Source organism: Myotis daubentonii, chromosome 10 (genome assembly GCF_963259705.1).
Source record: "Myotis daubentonii chromosome 10, mMyoDau2.1, whole genome shotgun sequence".
Taxonomy (NCBI): Eukaryota; Metazoa; Chordata; class Mammalia; order Chiroptera; family Vespertilionidae; genus Myotis; species Myotis daubentonii.
This window is the reverse complement of record NC_081849.1, coordinates 15273692-15285839: the sequence shown is the minus strand read 5'-3', so window position 1 is coordinate 15285839 and position 12148 is coordinate 15273692.

The window sequence follows — 12148 nt, the reverse complement described above, 5'->3', positions numbered from 1 at the left end:
ACCCTCCCTGGAATTAGCTACAACAATCAAGGTTTAACTATAAGACTGTGAACAAAGACCACTAGGGGGTGCACCAAGGAAGCATAACAAAATGCAGAGACAAAGAAACAGGACAAAATTGTCAATGGAAGATATAGAGTTCAGAACCACACTTTTAAGGTCTCTCAAGAACTGTTTAGAAGCTGCCGATAAACTTAATGAGATCTACACGAAAACTAATAAGACCCTCGATCTTATATTGGGGAACCAACTAGAAATTAAGCATACATGGACTGAAATAACGAATATTATACAGACGCCCGACAGCAGGCCAGAGGAGCGCAAGAATCAAGTCAATGATTTGAAATGCGAGGAAGCAAAAAACATCCAACCGGAAAAGCAAAATGAAAAAAGAATCCAAAAATGTGAGGATAGTGTAAGGAGCCTCTGGGACAGCTTCAAGCGTACCAACATCAGAATTATAGGGGTGCCAGAAGATGAGAGACAGCAAGATATTGAAAACCTATTTGAAGAAATAATGACAGAAAACTTCCCCTACCTGGTGAAAGAAATGGACTTACAGGTCCAAGAAGCGCGGAGAACCCCAAACAAAAGGAATCCAAAGAGGACCACACCAAGACACATCATAATTAAAATGCCAAGAGCAAAAGATAAAGAGAGAATCTTAAAAACAGCAAGAGAAAGAAACTCAGTTACCTACAAGGGAATACCCATACGACTGTCAGCTGATTTCTCAATAGAAACTTTGCAGGCCAGAAGGGAGTGGCAAGAAATATTCAAAGTGATGAATACCAAGAACCTACAACCAAGATTACTTTATCCAGAAAAGCTATCATTCAGAATTGAAGGTCAGATAAAGAGCTTCACAGATAAGGAAAAGCTAAAGGAGTTCATCACCACCAAACCAGGATTATATGAAATGCTGAAAGGTATCCTTTAAGAAGAGGAAGAGGAAGAAAAAGGTAAAGATACAAATTATGAACAACAAATATGCATCTATCAACAAGTGAATCTAAGAATCAAGTGAATAAATAATCTGATGAACAGAATGAACTGGTGATTATAATAGAATCAGGGACATAGAAAGGGAATGGACTGACTATTCTTGGGGGGGAAAGGGGTGTGGGAGATGTGGGAAGAGACTGGACAAAAATCGTGCACCTATGGATGAGGACAGTGGGTGGGGAGTGAGGGCGGAGGGTGGGGCGGGAACTGGGAGGAGGGGAGCTATGGGGGGGAAAAAAAGAGGAACAAATGTAATAATCTGAACAATAAAGATTTAATTAAAAAAAATATATATATGTTAATTGTCACCTTGTCCAGTGTGCCTCAGTTGGTTGGACATCATCCCATATACATACCGGTTTGATTCCCCATCAGGGCACAGGTCTGGGTTTCATACCCGATCCCTGGTAAGGACCATACAGGAGGTACCTAATGGATGTTTTGCTCTTACATTGATGTTTCTATCTCCTTTCTCTCTAAGAAATATATATATAAAATATGTATATTAATTGAAAAGTCATTAATGTCCTTAACTATATTTCTATAGAATCATAAAGGAGGCTCTCCTGAGCTTACAGGGCAGCTACATGTGCCAATTTAGTTTTTTGTATATATGGCTTTAATATCTAGCAAACGAAATTAAAATACATTATAACTTAAGACATAATAACAAAATTATTTATAATCACATCACTGACAGGCTTTAAAAAACTTTTTTGGTGCTAACTTTATACAATTTTGTACAAGCATTAGAAACTCAATTGTAATTTTCAATTATTATACTTAACATTTTGTCATTACTAATTCTTCTTATAGTTATACCTACCCTATATAATAAAGAGCTAATATGCTAATTAGACTGGACAGCGGAACGACCTTCCGGAACAACCAGTGGGTGGGGGCAGGGCCCCGGGGCTGTGAGGCAGCTGGGGCTTCAAGGGCCTACTCTTGCATGAATTTCGTGCATCGGGCCTCTAGTTAAAGTAATAATAACCATAATAAAATTAAAATAACTTTTAAAACCCCATTTTATCTCATATATAAAATAGGCATCACACTTTTTTTTTTTTAATCTAGCTTTCCTGTTTGGCCTTATCCTATTAAGGCCAAATTAGTTGATTCTTTGCTAATCTCCTATAATCCTTTTACAAGTTTCTAAGATAGCATTTATCACCTTTTATCAATTATCCTATCTAATAATAGACAAACACAGTAATTGACCATACCTTCACTACACCTCCCATTGGCTAAGCAGTGTGATATGCAAATTAACCACCAACAAACATAGTGGCTAATTTGCATACTGCAGGAAGGGCGGGTCAGCGCAAGTCGCCATCCAGGCCCCAGTGTGCTGCCTAAGCCCCGCCGCCAGCTGGGAACCCTGTGTGTGGCCCTGGGCGGTTGGGACCCCTGTGTGCGGCCCTGAGCAGTGGGGCTTGGCTGTGCGATCGGCCCGAGGAAACCCTATTCTTGCACTCCAACCCCCTGATCGGCCCTGCCTTGTGAGCAACCAGGGGCGGCGCCCCAACTCTCTGATTGGCCCTGCCCTTTGCGCAACATGGGGAGCAGGCCTGCCATCTGCCACCCGGGGAGCCTGCCTAAGCCAGCAGGTGGTTATCTCCCAAGGGGTCCCAGACTGTGAGAGGGCACAAGTGGAGCTGAGGGACCCCCCACTGCCAGTGCACAAATTTTTGTGCACTGGGCCTCTAGTTTACTTATATTGCTATTTTTCTCATCAGAACTGTAGATTCTTGAAAGCAAAGAAACTCATTATTTGATGTTGTATTCCTTTCTCATAACTCACCACCTGGCACAAAGCAGCAAAGGATAATACTTTTTATGTATGAATGAAAACATCTATAAAAAGTAATAATGGCATCAATGGAGTATAAAGACTTTTTCCCCTCATTTTAGGTTTCAGTGAGTAAAAGCAATCAGGAAATAGGATATTAAAAGAACTCTATCATATATTTGTTCAGCAATAAAGCACTAAATTTTATTTTTTTTCTCTGTCTTATACTTGACATTGACTAATGGACATAGCGTGAGGCCTAGAGAGAAAATCCATGTCTTTGATAGCTACTGGCGATTCTGTATTTCTTCTAAGAACTAGATCTTATGATCTATAAGTCAAATCCCAATGAGAATAAATTTAACCCAAACCTAAAAACCATTTCTTAGATCACTGAGAGGTGATTTAGTCCTATATTGTTTATCTGCTTTGAGAGAAATGCTCGTAATACCTAGAACTGATAGTGATATTGAAATACTAGAGGCCTGATGCACAAAATTCGTGCAAGGGGCTAGGCCCTTGAAGCTGCGGTGGCTTGCCTCGGCCCTCACAGCCCCAGCTTCATCCGGAAGGTCATCTGGAAGGACATCTGGGAGGTTGTTCGGCTGTCTGGTCTAATTATTATGCTTTTATTATTGTAGATATTTGCATAATTTGTAGAGAAGGAATATTATTATGTATGAGTAAAGTCCTAAGTATGCTGTGCTAGATTTTAATGGGCACTGGGTTTTGAGAAAAGACCTAGAAAATGAAATAGAATAGACATTGGAATGTTTATTTTCAGAGACCACATTCCAAAGTGCCGCTGTGTCCAAAATGGCTGAGAAAATGGAGAACTTTGTCACAAAGAGTACTGTAAACAAAACATCCTGTGTATTCACTGTCTTAAACCATGTACTTCTTCTGCTGGAATGCTGAATGCAGTGAAATTTGGCTGTTAAACATGAAAATAAAAATTTGAAACACTCCAGAGTAAAAGCAGTAGGAGAGAGAAGTCTTCTCTTTGTGGGAAGGAGAAAACAGTTTATGTAAATGTGGTGGGCATATCTCCCTGTAGCATACAGTACAAACTGGTGTAAACAACAATCATTTGTTAACACATACATCACCGTTCCAAAGAAACCATCAATTTTATTTCAATTGAAAATAATTTGAATTATACACATGTTTATTGCATTTTCTTATTTTGTTTTGTGGAGTGGGTTTTTTAGAACAAGGAGGTGTTATTTTTCTCAGCTGATATATTGTGATTTTAAAAATCTGCCAAAAAACTTATAATTCTTAACTGTAAAGAGACAACAATCCAGTTCTGACCACTAATATCTGTGAAAGGTGACAGAGTGTTGGACTAAATTTCATTAGTACAAGGACAGAAGTATCTAACATACATATATATAATATATAATATATATAATATTTTAATATATAATATATTTAATATATAACTATGCATGTACATTATAATATATACACTAATAAAACAGAAATATGTAAATTGACCATCACTTTGTGACACACACCAGCCAATCAGGAGTGAGTATGCAAATTAGTGGGACAAAGATGCGGTGGCCACGGAGCCAGCCAGAACAGGTAGGAGGCTCGGGTCACCCCGGTGATGGAGGAAGCCAAGCTTCCTGCCCACCTGGGCCAGCTGCCAAAGGAGGGGCCTGTGGGCGGCAGCAACGGAGCAAACCATAGCGCAGGAGGCTTGGGTCACCAGGAACAGCCGCTGAGGAAGAGGCCTGCAAACAGCCCTCAGCCCCTCACCCAGGCTGGCCAGGCACCCCAGCAGGTACCTGCACCCTACAGGGGGTGTGGCCAGCCTGCAAATTTCCCCCACCCCTCTCCCAGGCCAGCACTGTCCCCTATAGGGACCCCCACCCCAGTAGGGGCATTGCCAGCCTGCAAACCACCACAGGCCCCTTGTCCAGGCCACCTGCCCCCCAAGGGAACCCTCACCCTGATCTGGGACACCCTCCAGGGCAAACCAGCCAGCCCCCACCCGTGCACCAGGTGCCTATCTATACTATTAAAAGGGTAATATGCTAATTAGACTGGGAGACCTTCCGGACATTCTTCTGGACAAAGCCATGATGGCGGGGCCAAGGTAGAGTCAGTTAGGGGCCAAGAGGGGAGGGCAGTTGTAGGTGATCAGGCAGGCAGGGGGGGCAGTTGGGGGCAAGCAAGCCATCAGTGGGGGGCAATTGGGGCAAGCAGGCTGGCAGGGGGCCAGTTGGGGGTGATCAGGCTGGTGGGGGGGGCAGTTGAGGGTGAGCAGGCTGGCAGGCAGAGAGGTTAGGGGCAATCAGGCAGACAGGTATGTGAGCGGTTAGGAGCCAGCAGTCCCTGATTGTGAGAGGGATGTCCCACAGGGATCGGGCCTAAACTGGCAGTCGGACATCCCTCGAGGGGTCCCAGATTGGAAAGGGTGCAGACTGGACTGAGGGATACCCTCGCCCATGCACAAATTTTGTTCACCGGGCCACTAGTATAAATTAATGTTACATATATAATAAGTTATATATGTAATCTATTATATATGTTTTAATTACCAAGCAGGGCTACAATTTTTTAAAGTATTTGTGTGTGTGTGTGTGTTTGTTTATAAATGAAGATAATTACATGCATCACATGTGATAGAATACCCTCTACCCTACAAATAGAGGGTTCAATAAACAACTCATATGCCAAAATTCTCTGTATATTAAAGCTACTTTTATGTATGAATATTAGAGATATTTTATCAAGAACTACACAAACCATCTAGCCTAAATATTATAGATATGTTATTATTACTCATTCTGTGTGGCTATTATATGCAGCATAATATACTATTCAGTTTGGGACACTCTACTCTGATGAATATTATAGTATATGATGAGAAATGTAAATACAAAGGTAATAATAAAAAGTCAGAAGTGGGTCACAAATGTGTCATAAAATTATAAAGTTATTTGATAGATAAAAGGGCTGAATGATTGCTTTCCTTACACATCCAGATGCTTTATGAAATGAGATTATATTTGATTTGAGTCTGATAGTGTGGAGAAAATGTGAATATGAGATGGAGCAGAATTTGAGAATCGAGATCTACAAGGTAGAAGAAATTACATGGAAAAAGTCTTCAAAGCAGGGATATGTTTGATTATATGGATTATGATATATATGGATTAACTGATAGTTAATTTGGGAAGAAATATAGATATGCAAAAATAGTGGGAAATAATATTTAAATATAATAAAATATTCAGGAAATTCTAAATAAGTTTTATCTCCATGAGAAAATGGAGAAGAGCAGGTTTTTGTACTCTCAAGCATAATTTAATCATAAAGCTGTGAAACAAGTATAGTTTAAGTAAAAGTAGTGGGAGATATAATGTATTGGTCCATACTGCCTTCCAGAGAAATACTGTCTTCCAAAAAAAATGTTTACCTCAAGGAACGAAAGTTACAATTTTGCCATTTTGTATTGTAGAAAAGGAGAAAACATAATTTTGAAAAATTTAAGTGGGGATTTATATATAAGCATTTTCCACAGAAGAGTTACATATCTTAAGGAATCTTTTAGTGACCATTAGGAATCCTGAAATATTTGAGACTGGGAACTCATCCAAATCCTGGGTCAATAATGTACAAGCACCTGTATTATGCTGATGATATATGAAAATCCATAAGCACATTTGAATTATAGTTATTTCAGGGCAAAGCTTATAGGAAGGACAATATATTCTACTCCAGTCATAGGTAAAATATTGATATCGAATTTCTAACCCTGTTGCCTAATTGAGTAAGGGCTATTCCATTTCTAAGATTGTGTAATTTTTACATTTATGAATCCAAATGATAACTAGTCAATAGTTTTTAAAATCTGTCATATCAATTGAAATGCATGAAAACAAATGTTTTAATGAAATATGAAAAAATATTAAGCATTTATATACACATATATCTATGCATATGAGCTGAGCAAAAGATTTACAGTTGTGATTACATGAAACACAGAATTTATAAAGAACTCTGTGCCAAAGTGTGTTTGAGTATAGCAAATAGACTATAAGAATGTATAAATTATGTGTTTGAGTATAGCAAATAGACTATAAGAATGTGTAAATTATGTAAATTACACACTTATGATATTACTAGAGGCCCAGTGCACAACATTCGTGCACTGGAGAGGGGTCCCTCAGCCTGGCCTGCACTCTCTTGCAGTCCGGGACCCCTTGGGGGATGTCAACCTAAGCTGGCAGTCAAACATCCCCCAAGGGGTCCTTAGTGCTGCTGTGGAGGCAGGAGAGGCTCCTACCACCACCGCTGCACTCTCTGGCCATAAGCACAGCTTCTGGCTGAACGATACTCCCACTATGGGAGCGCACTGACCACCGGAGGGCAGCTCCTGCATTGAGTGCCTCATAGCTAACGGTCATTCTGGTCGTTTCACCATATTGGTCTCTGGAGATATATATATATATATATATATATATATATATATATATATATATATATATATAATCAACACTAATAAAAGAGAAAAATGGTAATTGGCGTATGAGCTACCCTTTTCATTGGCTAATCAGGGCTATATGCAAATTAACTGCCAACTAAGATTGGCAGTTAACTGCCAAGAAGATGGCGGTTAATTTGCATATGTAGGCACAATGCAGGGAGGCGAAAGGGAAAGCAGGAAGAAGCCCCCTGCCACTGACAGTGATTGGAAACCCAGGGGGGAGCTAAGAGCTGGGGGGCAGGGCAAAGGCGGCCCTGGGGTCGCCTTTGCCCTGCCCCCCAGCCACGATGGGAAAATCAGGTGCCTTTTCCACCCTGGCAAGTGATAGCAGGAAGTAGGGGTTGAGCCAGCGATGGGAGCTGGGCATGGTTGAAGCTGGCAGTCCCAGGAGCTAGGGGTCCCTTGCCTGGGCCTAAAGCGGAGCCCACGATCGAGGGGCCGCTGCAGCTGCAGGTCCCCGCTGCCCGGGCGGGCGCCTAGGCCAGAGGCCTTAGGCCTAGGCAGGGGCAGAGCCTGCAACCGCAGGGAGCTGGGGGTCCCCTGCCCAGGCCTGACACCTCTGCCGGAGGCCTCAGGCCTGGTCAAGGGGCAGATCTGGTGATTGGTGATCGGAGGGTGATGAGGGTCAACTCCTCTGGCCGAGGCATCAGGCCTGGGTGGGGGGCGGAGCCGGGGATTGGGGGGATATGATGGTCCCCTTGCCCAGGCCTGAAGCCTGGGTCAGAGGCGTCAGGCTTGGGCGGGGGTGGAGCAAGTGATCAGAGGGAGATGGGGGTCCCCTGCCCAGGCATGATTCCTGGGCCAGAGGCCTCAGGCCTGGGCGGAGGCCAGAGCCAGTGATTGGGGGGAGATGGGGGTCCCCTGTCCAAGCCTGACACCTCTGGCGGAGGCATCAGGCCTGGGCAAGGGGCCGATCAGGCAATCGGAGGGTGATGGGGGTCTACGCCTCTGGCCGAGGCATCAGGCCTGGGCAAGGGGCAGAGCCAGTAATCGGAGGGGTCTAGGGGTCCCCTGCCCAGGCCTGATGCCTGGGCCAGAGGCATCAGGCCTGGGCTGGGGGCAGAACCAGTGATGGGGGAAAATGAGGGTCCCCTGCCCAGGCCTGACGCCTCTGTCAGAGGCGTCAGGCCTGGGCAAGGGGCTGATCCTGCGATTGGAGGGTGATGGGGGTCAATGCCTGAGGGCTCCCAGGATGTGAGAGGGGGCAGGCTGGGCTGAGGGACACTCTCCCCCCCACACACACACCCAGTGCACGAATTTCGTGCACCGGGCCCCTAATATATATATATATATATATATATATATATATATATATATATATATATAGAGAGAGAGAGAGAGAGAGAGAGAGAGAGAGAGAGAGAGAAAGAGACTAGAGGCCCAGTTCACAAAATTCATGCATGGGGGTTGTCCCCTCAGCCCAGCCTACACCCTCTCCAATCTGGGACCCCTCAGGGGATGTCTGTCTCACAATTCTGGACTTCTGGCTCCTAATTGCTCACCTGTCTGCTTGTCTGGTCACCCCTAACTGCGCCCCCCCATCCTGATCACCCCTCACTGACTCTGTGTGTTGGCCTGGTCACCCCTAACTAGCCCCTGCTGCCGACCAGGTTGCCTCCCACTGCCCCCTCCATGCCAGCCTGGTTGCTTCTAACTGCCCCACCTCCACTGGCCTGTTCACCTCTTACTGCCCCCCCTGCCAGCCTGGTCACCTTTTACTGCCCCCTTGTCAGCCTGGTCACCCCCAAATGCACCCCTTTGCTTGCCTGGTTGCCCCTAACTGCCCCCCCTTGTCAGACTGGTTGCCCCTCATGCCCCCTCCCCCCCACCAGCCTGGTCACCCCACGCAGCCTGCTGTTCAGTCATTTGGTCATCCCTCACTAGCCCCCCTGCAGACCTGGTCACTCCACGCAGCCTGCTTGTTCAGGCATTTGGTCATCCCTCACTAATCTCCCTGCTGGCCTGGTTGTAGGCAGTCATCTTGTGAAGGTGTGAGGGTTAATTAGCATATTACCTCTTTATTATATAGGATACCTAAGTGCACTGTGCCATTGTGACATTCTTTTGAATCAATAAAGCCATTGTAATAATCATAACCTGGTGTCTTTTTCCAGATGAGCAACTATAACCTATTTTTTCCTACTCGAATAACCAACAGGTTTAGTGATTCTATATCATCCATTCTATATTCATATTTCACTTGTGACTTTAGTGGAATATTTTGTCCCTATTACATTATGTTTAGCTATTGCATGACCTTAGGCCACTCTTGACTGTGACAGTTTCTTAGATGACCTTGACAATTTTGAGTGTGAATTGCCAGGCATTTTGTGAAATATCTTTGCTTATTTATTCTCTGTTGTCCTTGTGTTTCCTTAAGAATTACAGAGCTGGAGATTTCCACTTCTTTCAGATATGGTCCTATTATCATGAAGTCCTGTTGATGTGGTCATAAAAGGTGGGTGACAGAAATTATTCTACAATCTTATGACTATACCTGAGTCTTTTATTGGATCACTACTACTGGGCTGTGATTTCAAAAGTATTTCTGAGAAATGGTTATAAATTCCTAGTCTATTTCGTTTCTCTTCTCTATCACTGTCACATCATCACCTATGTCATCAGATGTTCAACAATCTTACAATTTCTTTCTCATAATTTTACTAATGACCATGCTTTTATTTCACCAAGAAAATAGCAGCAGCAATATAAGAACCTAATTTCTCTGCCTCAAATGTATCAGTCTACCAGTATCTTTCCTACAAATCCTGCTTTTATTCTAGGTTCATTAGAAATATGGGCCCTTGAGTTATAATGGGACCCTACCTTTCTAATCTATAAAATGGCATCTCCTATAATTAGCTCTTTTACTCCATCATAATTTTTTCCTCTTATGTGAACATTTCTGAAGACCTACTAAATATTAATTCTTTGATGCAAAATTCAACCCTTTCTTTTTAGAAAGGGTTTTTATTTATTTCATATTATAGCAAAACTACTCAGGCACATTTTTCATGCTCACTGTCTTTACTTTGTAATGTTTTGAGTTTTCTAGTGGCTTGCTGCTCAATTAACCATCAGTGATTTTAAGCATTATATTGTTCAGCCAATATTTAGTAACTGTGAAATCCAGTGCTAAGCACTATTCTAGGCACAAAAGTGCAGTCATTTTCCTGGCTGGTGGTTCAGTTGATTGGAGTGTCATCTCATACATCAAAAGGCTTTGGGTTCGATTCCTGGTCAGGACACATACCTAGGTTGAGGGTTCAATCCCTGTTCGGGGGGCATGAGGGAGGTAACCAATCAATGTGTCTCTCTCACATTCTCTCTGTCTCTCTCTTGCCACCTTTCTCTAAAGAAAATCAATTTTAAAAAGTGCAGTCATCAAGACAATGTCTGTGGCTTCATGGAAATTACATTTTAGAGGGGGTGGAAAAGGGCATAGAATACAAATACCATTTGTAATCTCAGGCATTGATGGGTGTTATGAAGAAAAGTAGGAGTATAAGTGTGATGAAGAAGGCTTTTGTGAGAGTGTGGTCACTCTTTCAGCATGACTCAGCAGTTATCTTACTATAAAGCCTTGTTTGTGTAACTTCTGAATCTTTTCTAACTTTCTCCTGACTTTACTGATATCACAGCCTCCTTTTCTAGATCTTCCTTACATCCCTAACATTAAATATGATATTGCCCCTTGTCTCAATTCTTTACTGGTTATGTTTCTTTTCTATACATGTTTTCCCCATAGTTGATCTCATTCAGCTCTATAAGTTTTAAAACCATTAACAAGCTAATAAGTTCTAAATTTATATTTTTTGACCTTTATCTCTATATGAGGAAACAGAACCATATATACATGTATATACTTAAAATGCCTCCTACTTAATGTATCCTAAGCTGAAACCTTCATTTACTCTTTTTCCAAATTGGTGCCTCACCTGTCTTTCCCCTGGTAACATCCCCCATGATACACCATAATATTGGAGTCCCAAACTCCTGCCCAATAAAGCACCAGGTGACTTCTGGTAACTGTTTGACCTGAGTAACCACAGCTCCAAAGTGTAGGGGGGTAGGTTGGTGGGGCAGAGACTATCCTAAGGTACCACTGACAATCAATGTTGAAGAAAATGTGGTGGGTAAATGGCCCATTCTCTTGACGTTTATATGGGTTATTCTGGGAGACATTCTGTACACTCCTGAGAGGTCCCAGGAGAATTAAGTCCCCAAATTAACACATTCCTAAATTGCTTTGCCTCACTGTCTGCACTCTCTCACATGTGTTTAATGACTTTAATTCACTCTAAAAATAACTGAAAACAAATCATTTTTTCAGAGGGAAATCCAAACTAAGTTAGTCATCCTTGATTTCTCTTATACCCATCAGCTGCCCTCAAGCCATCAGCTTTAATCCTGCCTGCAACTCTTCAAAACTTACCTGAATCCAACCATGTCTCACCCCTCTACTGTTTCTCTGATAAACTATGAAATCTTTATTCTTTATGGTTGGAGTACATGAACTCTATTCCTTGTAGTAGACTATCTCTAGCCTCTGAACAATATCCTTTCCTAAACCAGTTCCCACAGAGCCTCTATTCTGTACAACAGCACAACGGAGCATTACAAAGTATACTTGAATGGCATCCCCTCTCTATATGTGATTTACTATCACACATAAAGTCTTTTCCAGAGACCATCATGCTTTGTTTCTTACCTATATGTCTGACCTTATAACAAAAAAGTCTTTCCTTTTCTTACTGTGCCCTGGCCTTTTTGTTTTTTCTCCTAGTCTTGATTTTTATAAACTTGTCCCTGCTAAGGACTTTCATATTAGTTGTAATGTGGAGTTG